Source organism: Canis lupus, chromosome 4, assembly GCF_048164855.1.
Source record: "Canis lupus baileyi chromosome 4, mCanLup2.hap1, whole genome shotgun sequence".
NCBI lineage: Eukaryota > Metazoa > Chordata > Mammalia > Carnivora > Canidae > Canis > Canis lupus.
The window spans coordinates 15258682-15283658 of NC_132841.1; the positions used below are offsets into that span (position 1 = coordinate 15258682).

Sequence of the window (24977 nt, forward strand, 5' to 3'; positions counted from 1 at the left end):
AAATAAAATAAAATAAAAAATAAACAAAAAAAACCTCACAAATAATCCAGTTTAAAATAGGCAGAGGACCTGAATAGACCTTTTTCCAAAGAAGACATACAGATAACCAAAAGACATGTGAAAATATGCCCAATATCACTAATCATCAGGGAAATGCAAATCAAAACCATAGTGACATGTTGCCTTATACCTGTCAGAGTGGCTAGAATCAAAAACACAGGAAACAAATGTTAGCAAGGACGTGGAGAAAAAGAACCCCCCGTTTACTATAGATGGAAATGCAAGCTGGTGCAGCCACTGTGGAAAGGGTATGGTGGTTACTTTAAAAATTAAAAATAGGAACGCCTGGGTGGCTCAATGGTTGAGCGTCTGCCTTTGGCTCAAGGCGTGATCCCGGGGTCCTAGGATTGAGTCCCACATTGGGCTCCCTGTAGAGAGCCTGCTTCTCTCTCTGCCTGTGTCTCTGCCTCTCTCTATGTGTCTCTCATGAATAAATAAATAAAATCTTTAAAAAATTAAATATAGAACGGCCCTATGATCCAATAATCTCACTACCGAGTATTTACCTAAAGAAAACAAAAACACTCATTTGAAAAGATATATACACCTCTATGTTTATTGCAGCTTCAATTACAGTAGGCAACATATGGAAGCAGTCCAAATGTCCATCAATAGATGAATGGATAAAGATGTCACACACACACACACACACACACACACACACACACACGACCAATGAAATCTTGCCACCGGCGACAACAAGGATGGACCTAGAGGGTATTATACGAAGTAAAATAGGTCAGACAAAAAAAGTCAAATACCATATGATTTCACTTATATGTGCAATCTAAAAAACAAAACAAACAGAAACCAGGCTCTTAAATACGAAGAATGAACTATGGTTGCCAGAAGGGAGGTATGGAGGAGATGACCAAAATAAAAGGGATTAAGAGCTACAAACTTCCAGTTATAAAATAAGTAAGTCATGGAGATAAAAAATACAGCATTAGGAATATAGTCAATAATATTGCAATAACGCCGTATGGTGACAGATGACGACTACGCTTGTGGTGAGCACTGAATAATGTATAGAATTGTTGAATCAATATGTTATACCCCTGTAACTCATATAACATTGTATGTTATATATGCTTCCAGAAAAAAAGGAAGAGGACAGCCCAGGTGGCTCAGCAGTTTAGCGCCGCCTTCAGCCCAGGACGTGGTCCTGGAGACCCGGGATTGAGTCCCATGTCGGGCTCCCTGCATGGAGCCTGCTTGTCCCTCTGCCCCCCACCCCCTCTCTCTGTCTCTCATGAATAAATAAAATCTTTTTTAAAAAAGAAAAAAGAATTCCTAACACTGTGACACAGTGGAAGCCCACACCCCATTTGCACATGTGGACATGGGAGCAGCTGCAGGAAGGGGTCTGATATAAGCAGAGAGGAATTTGCAGGGCACAAGTAGAACCATCAGATCTTCTCTGTGTCTTTTTCCATCCGAAGCTGTGATGGAGAACTAGCTCAGATCAGGCCCTGAGGCAGCTAGCTGGAACCAGGAAATTATCTGGAGGCAGCTGGAACCAGGTAGGGTAGCAAGACAGCAACCCATCTCCATTTGAGAATCTAACATTCCAGGTCTTGATATTCCCGGAGGACACTGAAGGGTCTCTGAAAAGAGTGGGCAGGGAGGATGCTCAGAGTGCATGTAGCACTATTTGCAGGGCTACCCCTTGACTCACATTCTCTGGACGATAGGAATGCGCTATCCTCCACCCCTGGTTGCCACCCCTGGTGGGAGGAACCCTCTAGATAGGAAAAGCCAAACTCATTTATGGGACATAAAAGCCATCAAGGGAAAAGATAACTTGAATGAAGGAATTTGAAGAAGCAGGTCATGTGAGGTGGATCCATAGGTGCTGGGAGATGAGCCTGACAATGACTAGAGCAGGAGCCAGTAGAACATTTCTGTACTCGACTCTCTAGGCTTTGCTGCCTTACCAGATAACTGGGTGATTGTTCCATAGGAGGATAGGGGGTTGTCTGGTTGCCTTCAGGATAGTTGCATCCTGACTGGAGGTCACAGATCTGGACCATGGATTGTACATCCTTCCAGAGCCCATGACGGAGAAAAGCATATTAAAAACTCCTCGTCTCTGATCTCTGGAGGTAGAATGCCTAAAAGGAAAAGAGCAATCAATTCACAGCTTTGGATGCAGATTCAATTATATACTAATCCGTGGTAATTTTACATTGATTTTACAGTGGACAGCATCCATCATCTGGCTTCCTTGAGCACTGTCTCAACACCGTCTGTCTTTGCTTTACATACAACTCCCAGCAAACAGGAACTGGAGACGGAAGTAGCAAAATAGCAACAACAACAACTTAATTGGCCCCCAGAGAGAGTAGAAGTCAGGGAAGACGGCAGGTATGTCAGGTGGACCAGAACATGCTGGGCTACTATTTTCTACCCATCTGCAAAGTAAGCCGTCTTTCCCCAGCAGAGAATGGGGAGCCTGGGGAGATAGGCGGGGAGGAGATACAAATGGGGAGATAATAAAAGAGAGGATGGAGAGAGGCGTTATTTAGGGGAAATATTTCCAGAATAGTAAATGTGCCTATATTTGAACCAATTTCCCCCAAAACCTCCCTCTCTGGGGGGACTTCTTGGAGTCTCTGGGGTCACTACTCCCTTCTCTAAAGGCTCAGAGCCTTCCCTCTCTGTAGTCTGTTCTCCACTGCATTGCAATGATTGTTTCAGCATCTGTCCTCACCTTTAGATTCTGGACTTTCTGAGTGCAGACACATGGCTGCCCCGTGCTGGTACTGCCCGTGTGCACGGCTGTGCCTGACACAAATAAGGGTCACAGCGGCATGGCCGAGTGTGCTCTGGCTGCATGTAGGACCCTCTGAGTGCAAGGGACCCCGTGCAGAGCAGGGAGGGCCATCTCTCCTAGCAAAGTGAATATTCTCACCCAGTTAGATCTTGGGTTTTCCCCCAAAGTTCTTACCTTTGTGACTTTAACTCCTATATGAATGCAAGCTACGGTTGCTCTACATCATTGCTACGTTTTCAGGATCAGTGAAAAGGTATTAGCAAGTTTGCTCAGAGCATGAAGATGGTTTTCATCCTCATACTAAGCAGAAACACAAAAGCAGACCTCCATCCTGTGTACCTGCCCACACCTGCAGAAAACCCCAAAATGAAACCAGTTGATGAGTTCAAATGGTGAGATCACAGCTGTAGTTTTTTTTAGGACAAATTGCCTTTATAGTGTTTATTGTATTTGTGCAAAGATGAATAAATATGCAAACAAAGAAGTGTAAAATAGATGTATCAGCAGGGAAGGGAAAACAAAGATCATGCTTCTCTGTCCAAACTTCTGTTACTGGAATAGCAAGGATTGCTTTTTTTCCAGCTGCACAGAAATGAACAGATTATTTAGAATAGCACAGCACCCGGCTGTGGTGAGAAGTTCGAAGAGAAAGCATCTGAAATTCGTGTTGCGCCTCCCTTTGGGGTTGTGAACTAGGGTTTATTCTTGCCCTTCTAGTGGTTGATTGCACTGGTTAACTCACTATCAGAGAAAGGGCAAAAATTTTTCTATCCATTTCTGGCTGATGACATGCCCATTAGTCATCTCCTCTCTACTCAGAAACAGTGAATGTGTTATGTTGCACAACGGCCTCTGGGAACTTGCACAGAGCATCAATTTAATGCTGGCTAGCCTGGTTCGGGGTGTGAATCTTACTGAAAATCAGACGAACTCCATGGAAATCCTGTGGTTGCTAAGAGATGTAGTATCTTTAAACGCCAGTTACCGTTTCGCCTCAAAATAGCTCAAAAACCATCTATTGTTTGGCTTTAGAAGTTTCTCGATGTGCTATACTTAAAAATGACTGGATTAAAATCTTGATTTTACCATTTTCTAGCTGGGTGAACTTAGCTAAGCTACTTCTCTCCAAGCCTCATTGTCCCTTCTCTGTCCACAGGTGTTGCTGATAGAGAACAATTTCATAAACTACAAAACACTCCACCTGTGTAAGTGTGAACAATTGAGTTTTAAAAAAGATTTATTTACTTATTTATTTATTTTAGAGAGAGTGTGCACGGGCATGAGTGGGTAGGGGGGAGGGTGGACAGAGGGAGAGAGAGACTTTCAAGCAGACTCCCTGCTGACCATGGAGCCCGATTCAGGGGCTCATGACCCTGAGATCCTGACCTGAGCTGAAATCAAGAGTCAGACACTTAACTGACTGAGCCACCCAGGCACCCCTAAGTTTGAACAACTTAATCCACATTAGCTATGGGAATATACATGAGAAAGATTGAAAACGAAAAAGACATCAAAATGTAAATGTTTACCATAGAAGTCTCTGTGGCTCATGGCTTGATTATTGTTTTCACCATGTTTGAGGTAGATGTTAGAAACTATGGGATGTGAACAAGAGGTGATCTGATGCCTCAAATTGATGTTTAGATTTTAAAAAGGAACTTGGGAATGATTCTGCAACAATTCTTCACCTTATGGAATAATTAACAATGTTTACTGTCATGATTATTGTGTAATATTATATATTATAATTAACATCATTAAGGAGCCAAGTATCCTAGTTCATTTTAAGTGTGATTTAGTTCACAAAATGTTCGGACACCTGGGTGGCTCAGTGGTTGAGCATCTCCCTCTGGCTCAGATGGTGATCCTGGAATCCTGGGATTGAGTCCCACATCAGGGTCCCCACAGGGAGCCTGCTTCTCCCTCTGCCTATGTCTCGCTTCTGTGTGTGTGTGTCTCTCATGAATAAATAAATAAACTATTTCAAAAAAAACAACCCAAAAACAAAAAACCACAATTCCTTTAAAAAAATAATTCACAAAATGCCTTGAGCCCAATTTGCAAAGACACAGTATTGCAGCACACCAGGTACTTGCCAAGCTTTCCAGTGGACAATGGCAAATGAGACTTTAAACATCAGATAAGAAGTAATCTCATTTGCCCCCTCCGTGGTCTGTAAATGGATACCCCTAGCATGTATATGCTGACATTGGCAGTGGACCCCAGCTATGGTATATGTAATTCTATGCTCTGAGCAAATAGAAAAATCTCTTCCTTTTATCCTTTCCTCACTTAGCCCTTTCTGGACTCATCCCTGGGCTGTGTCCCTCACACCTATATTGGAGACCCTCTGGTGGTCTTGGAGGGGTGCTCAGCCTCTGCCCTGGTGTCTTTGTCTTGGTCCCAACTGGATGTGGTAATGACACACTCCTTGAGTCCATGCTTTAGAGAATCCTTCTTTGCTTAACATGTCTGAGAGCCCCCGACTTTACATAACTAAACAGCAAGCTGCTTGGAATCCAGCTGTTCTTTTGACTTCAACAACCACCCTGACAGTGACAGTGGCCAACTATTCATCCTGGGATCCTGGACAAGGTTACCCATTTGGGAACTTGATTTTCCCATCTGTAAATGGGGATAATAACATCTATCACATATTTTTTTCTTATTAGGAAGATAGATGTTTTCTTATAATGGGGTTAGCAAAGCTAAGCAAGTAAGCCACCAAATAACTTATGAGTGTCATTGGTGCTATTGTTACCATTGCTGTCATTATCACCGTGAAGTACAAGAACTATTAGCAAGTGCGTATCCATTGGGTCTTGGTACAAGGACTATACCAGAGGACTTTGTGGCTTGAGACTTTATGTAAACCTACACACAAATGTGTATGAGGCCCCCAAGAGCAAAGGGATAGTCAACTATATTTATGCAGAAACCCGAAGTGAGATAACTAAAAATTAATTTCTTTTTGACATTGGAATACCCTACATTTTGTGTGTGTATGTGCATGCATGTGTGTGTGTGTGTGTGTGTGTGTGTGTGTGTATGCACGCATAAGCATGCACACAGATTTACCTCCAAACCATTTCTAGCTTGGATTCCCATAAAAGCAAAGTGAGATCTGATTCCCTAACATATATCAACAAATTTAAACTTGGGAATGAGAGGGGTTCAACATCGCTGAGGGACAGAGAAGAAAATGTTATTGCACGTGGTTTACATGCTTAGATTTAGTCCACATGTAAAGAGTCAAGGCAGCTTGAAAGAGAAAGAAGAAGATTGACTCACGATGCTCATAAATAAACAAACAAACCCCCAAAAAGGAATTTAACTGAACAAGAGATCAGGAGTTTTCTCATGGCTTGATGAGAGAACCAAGAATGTTTGCCTGGAGAGAAGACGTGAAAAGCTCTGGTCTCTTTTTTCTGAACTTTGAGGGCCATCATGTACAGGAAAGCATTTGTTCTGTTTTTTTTTTTTTTTTTTTTTTTTCTTACTGGATAAGCAGGGACAATGAATGAGAGTAAAAGAGATCTAACTGGACTCAGTGGAAGGAAGAACTTCTTAACCATGTCTGTGGCCCTCAAAATGGAATGGATTGCCTCTGGGCCCGTTTCTGAAAGGCTCAAGCAGGAGCTGGGTGCCCAGGTCTCAGGGATGTTATAAATGATTGAAGGGATGGAAGATTGGTTACAATGACATCTCTGATCCTCTTTAAGATTAAATAAAATTCTACCTAGATAGAGAATTTCTATGCTTTGTTTTCCTGAACATTAAAATAGATACAGTATAATCTAATGATCCCATCAAATGGGTTGCTTATTAAAATGTGCAAGAAATGGAATTTGCAACTATTCTATATAAATAGATATTATCTTTGAATATTGAAAATACATAATATACAGCAAACTAAACTATTTCAACTTTCCAAAATAGCTTTGTAGGCTCTATGTAGAAGGATCTCTAAAAATATCTCTCAATTCTTTAAAGCTTTTTTTAAAAAAAATAATATAGACCATTTCAAAGACATGGCAGGATTAACCCACTGTGAGATATGTCAACCAAATCTTTCAGAAATCCTGATTCATGATAATGCATCATTAGTAATTATGCTCATTTAAAAATCCCATTCAAGAGGGCACCAGGGTGGCTCAGTCAGTTAAGTGTCTGACTCTTGGTTTCAGCTCAGGTCATGATCTCAGTGTCATGGGATCAAGTCCTGGGTCAGGCTCTGCGCTCAACAGGAGTCTAGGGAGGCTACTAAAGATTCTTTCTCTTTCCCTCTCCCTCTCCCCCTCCCCTGCTTGCTCACCCCCCTTTCTCTTTCTCTCTCTGCCTCTAACAATAAATAAATAAATCTTTTTTTTAATCCCATTTAAGGATCTATATGCCATATATGATTCTAACAGCTCCCTATGAGGTAGATATTTTTAGTAATCCCATTTTACAGAGGAGGAAACTGAGGTTCACAGAGATCAGGAAACTCATTCAAGGCCACCCAGCTAAATGTGGAGCTGCCTGACTCCCTGGCCCCAGCTTTTTCCACTATGTCACACTTCTTGGCCACTTCCTGTCTTGCCTGAACAAATGCGGTTCAGGTCAAATGTCCAAGCAAGGATGACGTGCCCCTGTCACACCTCCCAATTAAACCCTATAATTTTGAAGTCTGAGTTGGAAATCCTTTGGCTCTGTGTTCTCGTCTGGCCTGCCCAGAAAAGTGTTTATTTTTGCTATATGCCTCTCTCAGAATGGCTAGGTGTTTTTGATGGCCATTCATACGTGGACCATGTTGAACTGGAGGGGTAGAGTCATTACTTCACCTCATGACTGAGACTGCCCCTTTGCGTTCTGCTCCCAATTTGGGGTCTGTTTCAAGGAGGGGGTTAAGGCTATTAGTAGGTCCATGGAGGCTATAAATAGAGCCCTCAGCTTCAGCCAACTCACTGTGTTTATGTTTTTAGGTTGCACTGCAACCGTTGTTGGTAATTATAGACGCGTGGGTGAAGATGGGTACTGATGAATAGTTCCTCCTCTTAGTTTCCTCTTTGCACAAGCCCCACACCGGGGGTGTCTGAACTCACAACCCTATCATAAGGTCCCTCATGTCTAGTCACTGCTGTGTTTCCTGGACAACTCAAGTAGCCAGAGAGATTGAAAGATTTCAAGATAATCCACATCACCATTCTCATTTCAACCTGTGTAGTCAATGCCTTCTTTAAGAGAAATAATGGGCCAGCAAGAGACAGTTGTTTCTCTTTCTGCTGGCAGATGGTATAAGCAAGATTTCTCCCTTTGTGGTGACAAAGCATTTTCCAAATAAATGCAGATAAATGTGTTAAGACGATTCATGGGTCCAACAGAAATGATGATCCACAAGGGAACTTGGTGAATTGTAGTACACGTGTCCAGGAAATTTTTGTATTCTGTAATATAAGCTCTTTTGGTCCCCCAAGGGGACATGCAATCCCTTAACCCATGAAGCGGGGAAGTCACTTTTCCCATATTTTCTCCTGGTTCTCTGGTGTGCCAAGGGAAAGGCTTAGGCATAGCTCAAGGATACTCCCAGAGCTGACTATGTGGCCACTTGAATATTGAGGCACATTGGATTCTAATTAGTGGTAGGGTTCTAACTGGTAGTACATGAAGCCATGAGGAATATACCTACATGGTGTCCAAAGAGCAGGTTCTGAGGTCAGACAAGCATGTGACAGGTCATGAGGTAGAAGGTAAGCAGTGAAGGAAGCCAGTCATGAAGAACCACATATCGTGTGCTTCCATGTATATAAAATATCTGGCATAGGCAAATATATAGAGACAGAGAGATGATGGTCTGGGGCTGAGGGGCACAGGAAATTGGAGAGTGATGGCCAAGGAGTGGAGGATTTCTTTCTGGAATGGTGAAAGTTTCTAAAATGGATAGTGGTGATGGATATATGACTGTGGATATGCTGGAAGTCGTAGAAGTGGCTTTAATTGGGTGAACTGTGTGATGTGAGAATTATATCTCAATGGAGCTATTAAAAGTAAAGGTAAGAAGTGATACATTTGGGCAGTTGAGCTGTGAAAAACCAGAGAAGTTGGATGTGCCACAGTGAGATGGAGAATAATAACAGGAGGAGGTAGGTGGTCTGCTGGCACCTGGGGAGGGAAGCAAGCTGCTTCAGGCGGAGGGTTTATGCAGGTCCAGCTACAGCTCATGTGCTTTTGAAAAGGGCAGGGATGGCTATTCCCCTCATGTAGAAGACCTCTGCAGATCACAACAGGATTACTCTACTCTACTTCTCCCATTCTAGGAAAATGAATCTGTCTGAAGATTGAATCTGGTCAGCTTGGTGGATCTCACTCCTGTGATAGGATTATACCTGTGGATAAATTAACTTCATTCAGTGGAGCCTAATTAGAAATATAGTTTGTGCATCATGAACCTTGGGGGTTGACTGCTAACGCAGAGCATTACTTTTGTTTTTATCTGATCAGGACCTCCCTCAAAGAGTTTCAGGCTGGCCGATAATTAGAGTAAGAAGTGGTTTTATTTACCTTTGAGGGAAAACCAAAATCACACCAGGATTTGAGCAAATCTGTTACTGCCCTGCCCTTTTGTACTCTATCAGCACATTCACTGGTATAATTCAAGTTATCTGTTTATCTGTCTGTGTCCCTATTGGTATGGAAGCTCCTTAGGGCACATCACCAGGTCTCTCATTCTGTCTCTTCTTCCCTTGGACTAGTCCCAGCACCTAATGTATCTTAATAAATGTGAACTGAGCCCCTTCATATCAAAAAGGCCATGCAGTGGCCACCTGGAAAGTCTGATGAAAGAAATTTGATGCCATGCCCTCTCGATCATTCAAAAGGATCATGGAATGGCAGGTCATTCTTAGCATCCACAGGCCTAGCACAAGGCTGAGCACAGAGTAGACCCTACTTAAAATTTTGCTAAACCGATCTATTCATAGTCTTTGACTGTCATGTCTAACTATCTTACAGCCCACACTTTCAATACCTTAGACACGCCTACCCCTAAATTGTTTTCCACATGCTGAGTTTAGATGCTCATTCGTTAGCTAACAAAACAACACTGGGAAATTTCCTCTACTGGAGCTGCATGACTGCTTAGTTGTGACAGCAACGTCATCTTGGTAATGGAAGGTTCACGTCTCATTATTCAAATACTCATTTACAAAAATGAGTGGGAAACAGAAAAAGAAAATGCTGATATTAGTGAAAATAAGCAGAGAGGTCTCATCAATTTAATAAGATCAAGATGAAAATAGAAATGATTAGGTGTGCTAAAAGTGGCCAGTCTTTGGCCTCAATTGGATGTTCAGTGGAGGATAGTTTGATTGTATGTTCAATAATGAAGAAAAAGAACAAATTAAAGGCACAGTGAAATCTGGAAGTGTAGTGTCAAATATAGTATCCAGAAGGCAAGGCATAGTTAGCATTTCTATAATTATGTTTTAAATCTCTGGGAGTCCTTCCATGCCTTAAACAAATAGTATCTAAGTCTATTGTTTGATATCCATCCTTTCCATTTTCATATGTTTTCATGAATACATTATATATCAGAGCAGGAAGTGACTTGTGTCAAATTCGAAATTCGAGATTCTTGAAGCCTTTTCCAGTACCAAGAAACTTTGGGAGGAGTAACACTTTAAGAGAAAACAGCCAACTGAGGACAAAGCTCAAAGATTATATCTTGGCTACAGCCTTATTGCTAAGTGATTAAAAGCACAGACATGAGAATCAGAAACACCTGGATCACCTAACAATGTGTCTTGATCAGGTTACTTAATCCCACAAACATCAGTTTCTTCATCTGTAAAATGGAGATGATGATAGTAGCTATCCCAGTAGATGGCTTGTAAGACACCAATGAGTGAATATGTTCGATATGCTTAGTCCAGTGCCTGCTACTTCCTCCAAGCTTATAATATAGAAACTGTCGTCTAGGAGGGAGGAAGAATGCTGGAAGAAGCCACCAGAGGAACCAAACTTGGCCTACTTCACAAATTGTCTAGGGCCCCACTGGATCCTGAGCTCTATTAAAAACTCGATGCGGAAACACTTAGAACTTCTATTACTACTCCCAGTCTACCCACTGGGTCATTCTGGCTTCTGCTAGGGTGAGTGGGAGTGTGCTATTTATTCACCTAATGACTCCTTCCACGTTAGAGAAGTTGGAAACCCTGACGGGTGTTCCGCCCGTTACTTCTTTCAATTCACCTCCTCTGCACTCAGGAACGTGTGTCTTCTCTATTATTGTCCATCTGCGGACAGTTGTCTTAGGCTCCCCGTCCTTTGAAATAGGTGATTACCACTCCACAATTACACAATTAGAAGAGGCTGGGTGTAGGATATGCCGTTAAAAACAACCCAGGGCAGGCAAGCGCTGTGTGATGGATGCCGGGCGCCACCACCTCCTAAGACCCTCATTTGCCACGTGTCATTTGCCATGTGTCTGCTTCACTCTGACATGGTGGGACTGTACCCCTATTTCCATTCTGACAACCTTCTTAAGTTCTTTTATGGCTGATTAGGGTTTAATGACACGATTTCTTACTGTTTAACATTTATTTTTATTACCCTTGTTTATTAAAAAATGTTGAGATGATCTTATATTTCTCAGGTTGCATCCAGACCCTGAATGCTCTCCAGGAGCAAACCCAACATCAGTAGAGTTGGGGTCTGATGTGCGTGTGTGTGTGTGTGTGTGTGTGTGTGTAGGGGATGGGGAAAGCAGCAGAAGACATGGAAGAAAACAAAAGTGAGACGAAAGACAAATACTCAAGGTAATGATGACAAAGCGCCCATCCCAGGGCCAAGAACATAGCGGCAAGTGCTTGGTCGTTTAAATCTCTACTTTGGAATCTTTCTTGTCTCATCAGGCTGCCCTAGCCTTTTCGCTTACGAAATGACTTGCAGACAAAATCAGCTGTCTCCTTTTCACAGGAAAGCCTTCCACAGGTATTGTCGATGCTCAGTCTACATTTACTCACTTCCCACCTGCTCCCTCGCACTTGACTTTGACCTCCCCACTGTAGTGGGTCCCCCCAGCACTACCTGAGGCCCTCTCCCATGGGGGCCCCCTGCCTGTCCCTCACTAGCCTCCCCAAAGATTCTGACACTGTTGATCAGTCTCTTCAACCTCAAAAGCCTCTTCCCTGCCTCTCTGTCTCCTTGTAACTACTTTTCCTTTCTTCTCTTTCACAGTTTCTCTTTTTTGGCCTCTTTTCCTTGAGCTGCTGCTTTCAGAGGCTGTGTCAAAAGATCTATCTCTGGTTGTCCATCCTTCTCAGAGGACATGGCCATCCTCTGCCCTGGTTTTAACTACCTAACATGTAAACAACTTTCATGTTTTTCTCCTCATCTCTGATCTAGTTTATGAGCATCGAACCCACATCAGCAAGTGCCTGCTGGGCCCCTCCCCTTGGGCATCCCACAGGTATCTCAAATTCAGCTGGCACAAAATTGAGTTCATTCCTTACACTCTCTCCTCCCTGTATCTTCTGTAGTCACTCAAACAGGACTCTGGGTGTCACCTTGGGTTTCTCATTTCCCATTACCTCATGATCCTTCCTCCTTCTACACATCCACCAGGTCTTGGGTGGTCTTGTCTTTCCAAAACTTCTCTGCTCCTTTCACACTCCCACTATCTCAGTTGCAACTCTCACATCTTCCTTAAATTATCTTGATAGGCTCCCAGCGCATTTTCCTGACTCCTGTCTTTCCACTCTCAGACCCATTCTCCTCTCAGATACCTAAAATGAAGATCCAATAAGTCACTACCTTACTTAATGTCTAGCTGGTGGCTCCCATTGTTTACAAAGTAGAATACAAACCCTTTGCAGAGCCTGCAAGGGGCTCTTTGACCTGGCCTCCCTATTTCATTTCTATTCTTCTCCCCTCCCTCACTCCAACTTAGACCCTGGCCATCAAACTTTTAGAAGTCCTCCCAAAGCATCATGCCATTCTACATATTTGCAAATGTGAATATATGTGTTTTGCATTTGTGTCTCATTCCCACCTATACAAGTGCCTATTTCTTCTTGGAGGCCCAGTCCAAGCATTCTCTCTCTCCTGTCTTCTCTAACTGTCCCCGACCCCCATCCCAGACAGCAGCCTACTTTCTCTGATCTGCCACAGTATATCTCTGTAAGGTATCTACCACACTTGGTTGCATGTCTGTCTCTCGGCTAGACTGAAAACTCCTTAAGATTGGGTATGATGTGCTCTCAGTCTTTCCCCTCACCCTGAGCCCCAGGCCTGCCATAAAACAGGCATTTTTTTCTATGGATGATCAGTACATGAACACAGTGCCTCATTATCCTTCTAATCAACCAAAATGGAAAATTCAAGAAGCCACCTTTGCCAGCAACAGTTTCAGTGTCAGTTGCTCAGTGTGAGCAGCTCAGAGCAGCTTCCTGAGCCCTCACACTGGTGCAGAGAGCATCCAACCTGCCGTGAAGTGTGTACTGTCATTTGCTGAGCGGGAGTCAACAGTGATCCTGCTGCTGATAGGGTGGCCTTTGCCTCCTTGAGCCCCAATCTCACACCCTACAGATGGTGCATCTTAAAGGTCATGGTCATGGGTGGTCCTTATCAATCAAAGCATCAGTAGAGAAAAAAAATCCCACTCTGGGATATGGTGAGACATGTTGGTTTCAAAACATTGCAGATCGTTAAATGAGTAATGTTAATGTGATCTCAGAATAGTAAACACACCCCCACATGGATAATGATATTAGTAGCATTATCTGGAAAGGAACAAAAAGCAGCATTTGGCTGCAAGGACCATGGAAGAGATGTCTGTATGGGTAATTCAAGTTCTATTAGGGCAGGTAAATTCATTTTTTTGACTACTACCTCTTACCCACAGTGTGGGTACACACTCCCCAATCAAATCTTCCCTCTGAGGTAGGTGTATGATTTGGGAGAAGTGAAGGGAAGGATGGAGCTCACACTTAGAGGAAGAAAACAAAGGCCTTCATTTTCTAAAACTGTCACTCACTCGGATTGGGAAAGAATTTCTCAAGAATTGTGAATGTCCTGCACAGGAAGTAACACTTCATCACACGGCTGATAATCAGCCTCGTGCTTGTCAGGGATTGGTTTTTCCCTTCTGTGGTGAGAGGATGGTCACAGGCAAGCTTGGACATCTTCCCTACCAGCCTGACAGATATTTGAACATATCTAGCCCCTATCTTCCAAACTGTTTGAGCACACTGGTGCTGTTACATCAAATTCATATGGAAAACTCACAATGGCGGGTGAGTGTTGTCTGCAGTTTCAATAGGTTTCCATGGAGCCAGACCAACACCTTCCCCATTAACAGCCTTTTTGAAACTACAACAGCTTGCATGGAGCCTGTACCTGTATTGAGTTAAACAAAATGTACTTTATTTCACCCTCCAGCTAACTTGCCTGTGCCTCTTGTCACTCTAATACCCAGTTCTTTCCCCATGCCTGCTCCCTATCCCTTGGAATCTAATATCTTAAAGAACTCTTATCCTTAAGGTAAATAACCCAGTCAGCTAATTCACTCCAACATGTTGGCAACTCAATCTGAATAGTGTTTACATTTAGAAGAAAGAGAAGTACTTAATCCAAAGGAATCACTAATGGTGAAGTTTCTGGTCTTACCATGGGAGCTGGTGGGACTTTCCAGTGCCTCTCAAGCCTACTACACTGGTGACCACCAATGATGAGGATACGTGAGCATGACCCTCATGAATGACCCTCACACTTGGGTCATACTTTATTCCCTGACAAGAGGGTGTCAAGTTGCCTTTTATGCAGTGTTCATTTTAGCTTTTTTTTTGGAAGCACTAAGCAGAATAAAACCCAAGTCTCCTGCCCCATACCCAAAGATCCTTAGCATATTGCTATTCTACCCCAGACTTCTTTGACAGAGAGGACACTGACTTAGAAGGGTAGGGAGGTTGTTATCACATGAGCCCTTAGCTGTGTCATTTTTAGGATTCAAGTCATATGGTAATATTACAACAGACAAGTGTAGTCATGCATTCATTTATTAATCACTTATTAAGCTCCCACTATGTGCCAGAGTTTGTTCCAAAGATGCAAAAATCAAAATTGACAGTCTTTACCCTGCTAGAGATTAAAGCTGGAAATTGGTTTAAACTGTTTCCATCTGTCTCCAGAAAGCAGAACTAGGACAAATGGGTAGGAGTCTCAGGGAATCAAATTTCTGTTTCATATACTATACGACCAAATATGGAATGGTAATAAGCTCCCATCACTGGAGGAGTGTGGGAAGAAGCTACATGACTGCTTGTTGCAGAGAGATTCATGCATAAAGCTGGACTATCCATTGGCTTCCATTTTTTTTCTTTTAGCAGCAGGGATCTGTTTTAGAACTAAATCTTACCTTAACATTAAAAAGCAGGATCACTATGGTTGCAGTGGCAAATGTGGATCTAGAGGGCTCTCTGAATGCTCCTCTGTCCACTAAACCCTAGATATCCACAGGTCACTGGATAAGGTGATCACAAACTCCCAGGTTACCCTAGTGTCATTGGGACCTGTGGAGCTGAGCAGGATGGCATAGGTTTCTCACCAGAGTCTTCCCCTCCCTCTTACCCACTTCCACCTTTTCCTGGGAATCTGCTGAAGCCAGATAAAAGAGAGATTCTGGATGTATAACAGAATGCTGTCTGAGGATATCAATATGAGCCAAAGACATTTTTTTGAATGGACCTGAAGATCACAGTGTGACTCCTCCAGCTCCTAAAAGAGCACATCTCCTGGCATCCTGAATCTTGAAGAAAAGCCCATGGGTTCAAAAGGATGAAAAGGACCTTGTGGGAAGAGGACAAAAGACCAGACAGAGAGAAGGCACTCAGAGGCCACTCACTGAAACACCGAACAACTTGTCTGCACCATACTCTGGTGACCCCATGACCCCATGAGTATAAGTCTGACTTCCTAGCAACGGACCCTATCGTCGCACCCAGATATTCCAGGTGTAACTATGGGATTGCACGTTATTCTGCAACCCGGAGCAGGAAGTTAGAGAAGTATTCTCCCTTCAAGTTTCATACCTGGAAAGTCCCAGCCCCTTTGGGTCCAGTGTGCTCAGAAAGGAAAACATTCGGAGCACAACAACTCCGAATACTTGGGGCTGGCAGCTATTCACTGGCTGGGACTGGTGACGGAATGTGGGATGTTGGGAGCGGGTAATCTCGCAACTTGAAATACAGCTCAAGGTCCTCCCAAGCAAAGAGTGACCACACAGAGCTTCAAGTTTGCCCAGTCAGAACCTTATTATCCTTTCAGCTAGAATTTTCCTGACACTTCTAGAAAAGATTTTCAAAACTGGACTCACATCTTCTAGCCTCATAGTTTAAACTGTGAGCAAAAGTGAGTCAACTGAGCTTTCCTTAAACCCATGATTTTCCAAAGTGTGTAACATACGTGACACATGATTTGGGCGGGGAAAATGTTAATAGGTGTTAGTCAATAGAATTCTGAAGAGCACTACTTTGGGAAATTCTGCTTGAAACAAAACCAAGCAGGTTTCTATGGAATGAATAAGTCCTGGGAATGAAAGGCACAGCATAGGGAATATAGTCAGTGGCATTGTAGTAACATTGTATGGTGACAGATGGTGGCTATACTTGCGGTGAGCACAGTATGACATACAGACTTGTCAAATCACTATGTTGTACACCTGAAACTAATGTAATTTATGTGTCAACCATGCTTCAAAAAAAAAAAAAAAAGACAGAAGATTCATTTCTGTAGGACTTTTCAGAGCCTTGAAAATGTAAATTGTGACCCTCCAAAAAGAGAATATAGAAGACTGTATGTCCCAATTTCATCTGAACTCCAAATTCTTTTTGTCAGAGAACAACTCAAAACACTCCATTTTCCTAAACACACTTTGGAAAATGCTCTGATGAGCCAAGCACTTAACCAATTCTATGAATTTAGAGTTTTACTTTGCATTAACATAAGCCAGTATATTCAAAGTACATTGTCTTATCCACACACTTGGGAGACAGGACTGCACATAGATGAATTATTCACATAACTGAATCTTAAACACCAAAATCATTCAGCAATTTTATCTAAAAATCTTTCTAAAATGTACTACACACATCTCTACTTTTGATTATTAAAAACAAAACAATGCATTCTGAGTATAAAAGTAAACACAGGCCTATTTTAAAGTATATAAATTTAGAAAAGAAAAAATAAGGCCTACTTACTCACAAATCTGTAACTATTAACATTTGTATATTTTTCCATATCTTACTCTGCATCTAATATATGCTGAGGTATTTTTTTTAATATTTCACAAGTCACTTAATGTTTTCTATGTCATCAAACATTCTTTGAAAGTACATTTTAATGGATCTGACTATAATATAAACATATTGGGGTACTTGGGTGGCTCAGTGGTTGAGCATCTGCCTTCAGCTTGGAGCATGATCCTGGGGTCTTGGGATCGAGTCCCTTATGGGGCTCCCTGCAGGGAACCTGCTTCTCCCTCTGTCTGTGTCTCTGCCTCTCTGTGTGTCTCTCATGAGTAAGTAAATAAAATATTTTTTTTAGTAACTAAAATCTTAAAAAAATAATATAAATATATCATACTTCACTTAACCATTACCTTCATTAGATAAAGCAGGGTTTTTTAAAATTATAAATAAACATGAGCATCTTTTTGCAGAAATCTTTGTCTCTATTTTTATTTCTTTTGAACAGATACCTGTATGTGGAATTCATATGTCAAAATATATAAATATCTGCAGGATCTTGACACATACAGTCAAATTGCCTTCCAAAGGATTTGTATCATTTATATACTCCCAGTAATTTATAAAGATATTATTTTACCACACCCTCACCAGCATTAAATATCATTTTTTAAAAATGACTGTTAATTTGGTAAGTTAAAACTGCATAGCTGTTTTGACCTTTTACTACCATTAAATATAAACATTTTTATATACAAATTTTCCACTATTTTCTCATGTAATATGCCCATTTTTCTATTGTAGCTTTAATATTTTTCTCATGGATTTCTGTGAATTCTGCTAAGATTACTATATGACAAATAATATGCACAACTTCCTGCTTACCTTTTAACTTGCTCATAGCATATTATTAAATAATTTCATTTTAAGGCATCAATATTAATATGTATTTATATAAAAATATGGCTCCTTTTCTTCTTTTATCTCTTCCTTTGTTTTCCTGCTTAGAGAATCCTTTCTCATTGAGAAATCTGATGAATATTCACTAGATTTCCTCTGAATGTTTTATGATTTTATTTTTTAAATCCTTTTTTTAAAATGTGGTGTGCTACTTGCTTTTTAAATTGAATACAACATTTTCTTAATGACTCAGGGTCACAATTTTGAACAGCATTTAAAGCACGGTGCCATAAAACAGAACATTCCCAGGAACCACTGAAGTAGATAGAATGTTCTCCATGCTCTGTGACCTCAGACTCCTGCAATTTGCTGGTTCTATGGCTGACTTTCGGTTTTGATCTTTTTTTTGACATTAGGCTCCCAGCTCTCACTTCCTATTGCAGAGAATTGTCTGCCACTCACAGTGCCCCCTACTTTGAACAGCTCACACCCTAAATAACTGGATTTGTATTACTGTGGACTAATGAGGTGTACAGTTGAGCATGGGTGTAGAAGTCAAAATAATGTCCCTGGCAAAGATGATTTTGTCCTAATCCCTGGAATCCCTGGGTATCTTATGTTAATGGGCTGGAGGAATTTAGGTTGCTGATCAGCTGACCTTGAGATATGAAAGTCGTTCTGGATTACGGGGTGAGCTCAATATAATCACAAATTTCCTTATAAATGAAGGAGAAGAGCAGGAGTGTTGGAGTGATCTAACATAAGGAAGACTCAGCCTACCATGACTGGTTTTGAAAATGGAAGGTGGCTACAAACCAAAGAATTCAGGCAGCTGAGAGCTAGAAGCTGGCAAAAGAAAGCAAACGAAGTCTCCCTGAGAAACTTCAAAAAGGAATACAGCCTCCTAGCACCTGACTTTAGCCCAGTGAGACCCATTCCAAACTTCTGACCTCCAAAATTGTAAGAATAAATATGTGTTGTTTTAAACTACTAAGCTGGGGGTGATTTGTTACAGCACCAATAGGCAGCTAACACACTGAGCCTAGAAGCCTACAGGCTTTAGAGCATGGCCTTGATGACTGCTATTTTGGCTGCTCTGAGGTTTTATTCCCTCACACCCCCACTCCTCCTCCCAATTATTTCCATGGTTGCTGAAAATCTAGCCCACATCTAGATCAAAGACTGAGTGGGGCATTATTATTTTATAGGAATTGGCCTTGACAAATTACGTTGCAAATATTGGGTCAAAGGATGAAGTAGAAGGAAGCTGGAGAGACAAAATATTTAACAGTTTTTTCAGAGAAATCACGAGGTGGACCTCCTGCCCACTTTGGAAGAAAGAACACCCAAAAAGAGTGTCATGAGCCCTAGACTGGATGAGAGCATCACCACTTAATAATATCTGTACTGGCCCAGATAACCATCACTGTCTGTAGATGAATTCCCCCCTAAAAGACCAGGTAGTTCAAGGGTGTGAGACATAAGGAATCCACTTAGCAGAAAGAGTCTTCGGGAATAGATTGGAGAGTAAATGGATTTTGTGCCACCAAGAGCCTTGGATCCAGATCAAGTGGTAGAGCATGGAGTAGCCCAATGAAAACACAAGTAGTCTTCTAGAATAGTACAAATGAAAGACTAAGGGAGACTCAGAGAGTTGGGGCCAGCCTTGGGCAGAGGAAATCTGCCTCTAAAATGCACCAGCACATTTGCCCAAAGGCCTAAGTGGAACCTGCACTTAATTTATTGTAATGGTGGGATGCCTGGGTGGCTCAGGGGTTGAACATTTGCTTTTGGCTCAGGGCATGATCTGGGGGTCCAGGATCAAATCTCACAACAGGCTCCCTGCGAGGAGCCTGCTTCTCACTCTGCCTATGTCTTTGTCTCTCTCCCTGTGTCTCTCATGAATAAATAAATAAAATCTTTAAAAAAACTTATTGTAATGGACATTGAAGAGGAATCTGAATGTATGTGTTATTTATCCTTGTATCCCTAATGTCTAGCATATTGTCCTATATAGCATAAGTGCTCAATCTTTAAATCCCATTCTGGGTCTAGTAGCATAGATCTAATACTATCCTTGATAAAAATTTCCAGCCTTTACATTAAAGACTCATTCATGCAGCCTTAGGACAAGCTTACTTGGGAAGCCAAAAGAGCAATGAGAAAGTATTTTATTAATATATTGGAATTCTTTTTTTCCAAGGGAGAAAAATACTGGCTTTCTCTAAGTTATAATATTTGGGATGATATTTCAGGGGAAAAAAAGCAAAATGGTCAAAGATAAAGATGGAATAATAATGGTAGCTTAATGTTATAATTTAATATGTGGTTTTAATAACTGGACGCATGCATGGCATTTAGAGAGCAGTGTCTGGTGTCAATGCACTCACTAGATGCTGACTATCATTATTATTCTTCAATTTTTTTCGTGTTCTTCAATGATTAAAAAATAATACCCAGAAAAATAATAACTTGAAATCATAATTTATACACGACCAAGGAATATATGGGCTTGGTATTTTAGAAGAAAAGAAAGTAGCTAATGGACAATGACAAGACAATCTTTACAAATACAGCCTAGCATATGTGACACACGCAGTTATGAAAATGAAAGCATAGATTTAAATATATTTTCTTGGCTGTGTTCATTACTTAAAGGATCACATAGTGAATCCCCTACAAAAGTAAAGAATACTTCTTCAAGCTTGTATTTCTGCTACAATTTTTGAATGCATTGGTTTTTATAGAGAGGGTTTCATTCAAATAGGGAACCATAGGATAAATGAGCCAAATAAAGGGTTTCACTCTGGATCTAAAGTATGAGCACTGAGATGAAAGGTAATACAGAGATCGGACATATTGGGCAATGTTGATTAAGCCATATCCTTCAGAGAATAAAATTTACTTTCAAAGTACTGGCTGTGGCACAGAAAGAGTCATAAGGAATTGAGAGTCACTTTAGACCCAAGTGTAAGGAAAGACCAACTCATCTAACAAACAAATTAAAATAAAAAACATAAAATAACAAGAAAACTTTCTTCTAATTAGGAACATTGGCCCCACATTTGCTGTTATGGAGAAAGCAGTAGCATGGATAATGGTTCAGAGTTGCCAGTGCAGACTAATTAAATGATCTACACTTAATATGAATGATTGTGTAGCTTTCACCTTTCTTGATTATCAAAGAAAGGTACAAAATGTATGCCTTCAAGACCACTATATTAGTTACTCCAGCACATTTTTCTCAGCAACCTGCTCTCCAAAGTTCCTAGATATGCTGATAATCTGAGCCCTTGTTCTTGATGGAAATGCAGTCTTAGAGCTAAGTGAGGCCCAAATTGATTTTACTACTGACTTACGTGAGCACCATTTTCCAGCTCACATTTGTGGAAACCTACCAAGAAGATAGTAGGCTCTTCTGTTTCTTAAAAAAAAAAAAAATACTTCTGAGCTTCTGGAAAAGAAGTTAGTGTGGGTTCACTGATAAAGAGTTGTGCCGTCATACTTTGTTTTTAATGGTGTTTCTAGTGTGTGAAGCCAAGGAGCAGCACAGACATTGTGTGCCTTGATTTTGGCAAGGCTTTTAACAAGGTATCTCATAATGTTTTTATAGAAGCTATGGACTGTAGGATAGTAGAGCTGATGGGTTGTTCTTATGGTGGCCAAAGAACACTGACTGATGGACTGACCAGGAAGAAGTCTCTCCTCTTAGTGCTTCAAGACATCTAGACCTTGGCCCGTCCCAGGACTTTTATCAAAGGAGTTGGATGAAGCCTGTGTCAGATTCCTCAGCATGCTCACAACCATTTGGAAAATTCTGGTGGCAGCTGGGAAAAGGAAACAGAAGATCTTGGAGGTGCATTAGTTTGGGAGGTGTTGTCCAAACCCGGTTCATACCAGAAACACAAGGGGCCATATTGAAAACATATAGACAGGCCTTTCCCCAGGCCTGCTTAACTCAGATTTCAGGGGTAAAGTTCTGGCTTTTCTTTTTTAACTGCCCACGTAATCCACAGATAATCAGCCGAGCAACCCATCTTTAGAACCACTGCATTGGTAGGATTTAGCAAAGAAGCTTTTCCAGGGTCATAATAGAGCTGGTAGTCTAAAGTCTTCATGGGCTTTCGGACTATGAGAAAACTGTTTCCTACACTTTGGCTTAACCCAACCTTAACCCTTCCTTATGGAGACAGAGTAGGAAAAGGGAGAGGAGGGACACAGCACCTGATGAAGAGAGCACTGGCTTTGTTGGCAGGCACATTTGGAGACAAGCCTTGTTTCTAAGACCTGTCATCTGTGTAAGGGGGCGTCTCAGCCTCCACTGCATACCTAAGTGGCCAATTGATGCCAGCTATTAACATTAAGAGACTGTTGAGCACTGGGTGTTATTCTGTATGTTGGCAAATTGAACACCAATAAAAAATAAATTTATTATTAAAGAAAGACTGTTTAGCAGACTTTCCAGTTCTGTGGATCTTGAGTCTACTTTTACCAGAACATGCCTTTCACATAGTTCTGTCCAGAGAAGGAAAGAAGCCACCACCTACTGACCATCAACTGTGTGCTGGTCCCTCACAGATCTCATCTCATTTCCTTTAATTGTCCCCAAAGCCCTTGTTTTTGCCCATGAGGAATTTGAGCCTCAGAGAGGTAAACTGACCTCCCCCAAATCACCCAGCTAGAAAGGGACAGATAGACATCAAGAACTTGGCTAATTAACTTGCACGGAGGATTCCCCGTGGCACTTTTTAAATGGTTAATATAAGAAGTGGAGAAAGCTTTGCCCTTTAAAAAATCTAAACAGAGACATTTTGAAACTGCGAGGGAGGGGGGGAAGTCACGCCACCTACGCTCCCCATTACCTGAACACTCAGCAATTAGCCAGAGGAAAAGCCCTACAAATAATCATTGCTTTGTCTCTTTCTCTTTTCACACACACACACACACACACACACACACACACAAACACACACAAACACACACACGCTGGCCACCTTATTTAAAATTATAATACCTCTCCAAGTACAGTCTTACTCTATTTCCTTGCTTTATTTTTCTTCTTACTACTTAACATTATCTCATAAACTATCAATTGGGTTATTTACCTTGTTTATTGTGACTCATCCCCACTAGAATGTTAGCTCCTTGAGGGAAAAAGGTTTTGTCTTTTTTCTTTGTTTCAATATATATGTTGCCTAGAAGAGTGTGAACATTGACATTCAATAAATATTTGTGGCATGAATGAATGCATACATGAACAAATAGAAAAAGCCTACAAATATAAATATCATAAATGTTGAAAATAATTGCAGTTACATATTCTGGCTTTTCTGTTATAGATATATACTATTTGCATAATAAGAATTTTTAAAAATTGTCTTAATTATCCAGGTTATTGCTGATTTAAAGCTGAAGTGAGAGGGAAGGTAGGATCAGGATTATCTTCTAGAGGGCGCATGTGATGGATAGTTCAACTCTGAGTCCACTTCCTACCCTTCCTCACTCTGCTCTGTGCCCTGCTCTATTGTCCTCTTTGAGTCAACAAGCTTACTTGACCTTTGGCTTCCATTTGGGAAAAAAAATGAGGTTGGGCTATTTGTCCCCCCCCACCCTCAGGCTGCTGCCCATGGGCTGTGTCCCTCTACCCAAGGCCCAATGCCTGGTGAGTGACTTCTTGGTGCCCCTCCCTACTGGGAGCCTGGAACTGCTCCTGCCCTTGCCTCCCTTGGGCTTATGCGAGTAACAGCTCTTCGTTTTTGCATGATCTGCAGTGCTTCACTTCCTTTGCCTGTCTTCTTAACTCTGTCTATATCTTTTAAATAATCCTTTATTAAATTTTCCTCAATTACCCAGTTGAGTATGTCTCCAATGTCTTGCTGGGTTTATGACTGACTGTGCAAAATGGGGAAACGTGCTTACAGTCCAGACAGCCAAGTTCTAACACCTAGTTTCATCACTGGCTTGCTCAAAGCCAAAGCCTCAAGGCTTTTTGGGCTCAAATCATCTGAAAACTAAGAAGATTGGGCAAGATGACCTCTAATATTCTGTGATTTCAAGAAACCCTTTGCGTACAGAACAAAGTAGTTACTTCTCTGTTAGCTAGAACCCAGTTTTCCAGGAACTTATCCACAAGAGTTTTAGCTATACTACTGACAATCAAGCTGAGCTTGACAATAATACAGCCAGCAAATCCCAGTCCAAACTTTGCCCTCACTTTAGCTACAGTAATCTCCTGTAAAATTGGGGTTATATTTTTTTAAATGATTTTACACAAATAATATATTTATAATAGAAAAATCAGAATCTGTAGCTATTAAAGAGATCATTCCAGAACACTTGCTATGATGAGCACTGGGTGTTGTATGTAAGTGGTGAATCACTAAATTCTACTCCTGAAATCAATATAACACTATATGTTAACTAACTAGAATTTAAATAAAAGCTTGAAAGAAAAAATAAATAAAAGTAAAGAGATAATTATTTTTAATATTTATAGTTGATACGTTTCTAGACTTTTTTCTATTCACCCATCCACTCCACAAATATTTCTGAGTGTCACTATATGCCTGGCTGTTCTAGGTATGTGGATACTAGGAATAGTGTTATGTTATCGGGAAGTACGCATCTTGCCAAACCAGAACTCTGGATGCTACCTTAATTCTCCACTTTTCTCTCTGTTCTTTGAGCAGTGTGTACACATGACACCTAAGATCCGGGAAGAGTGAATTCTTTTGTCTGTAAGGACCAAGTCAAGCCTTTCTGCCAGTTGACTTGGCCACTCTATCTTAGACACGGCCTCCAGCTCACAATGAGGAGGTTTTCTCTGTCACCCACCAAAAATGTGGGATCCGAAAAGGGATCCTTCCAGGAAGCGGGAATTGTTTAGCCAAATAACAGAGGAGGCTCTGTAGTGTCTTTGAAAGTCAGCACGGATTTGAGGCAGTGCACTACTTCATCTGGCATGACTGGAAAAACAGATCTGCCCAAGCAGGCATACACAGAGCTGTGGTAGGCCA

The 24977-nt window shown here is 41.3% G+C and overlaps 1 long non-coding RNA gene across 1 annotated transcript in view; it reads left to right on the forward strand.

Annotated features, from left to right (window-relative positions):
- The first annotated feature begins 3991 nt into the window (after positions 1 to 3991).
- Positions 3992 to 24977, forward strand: part of LOC140631498 (uncharacterized) — a 120599-nt gene continuing 99613 nt past the window's right edge. The window contains exon 1 of the long non-coding RNA XR_012029042.1: positions 3992 to 4041. This is a non-coding gene — a long non-coding RNA (uncharacterized lncRNA). The remainder of the gene's footprint in view (positions 4042 to 24977) is intronic.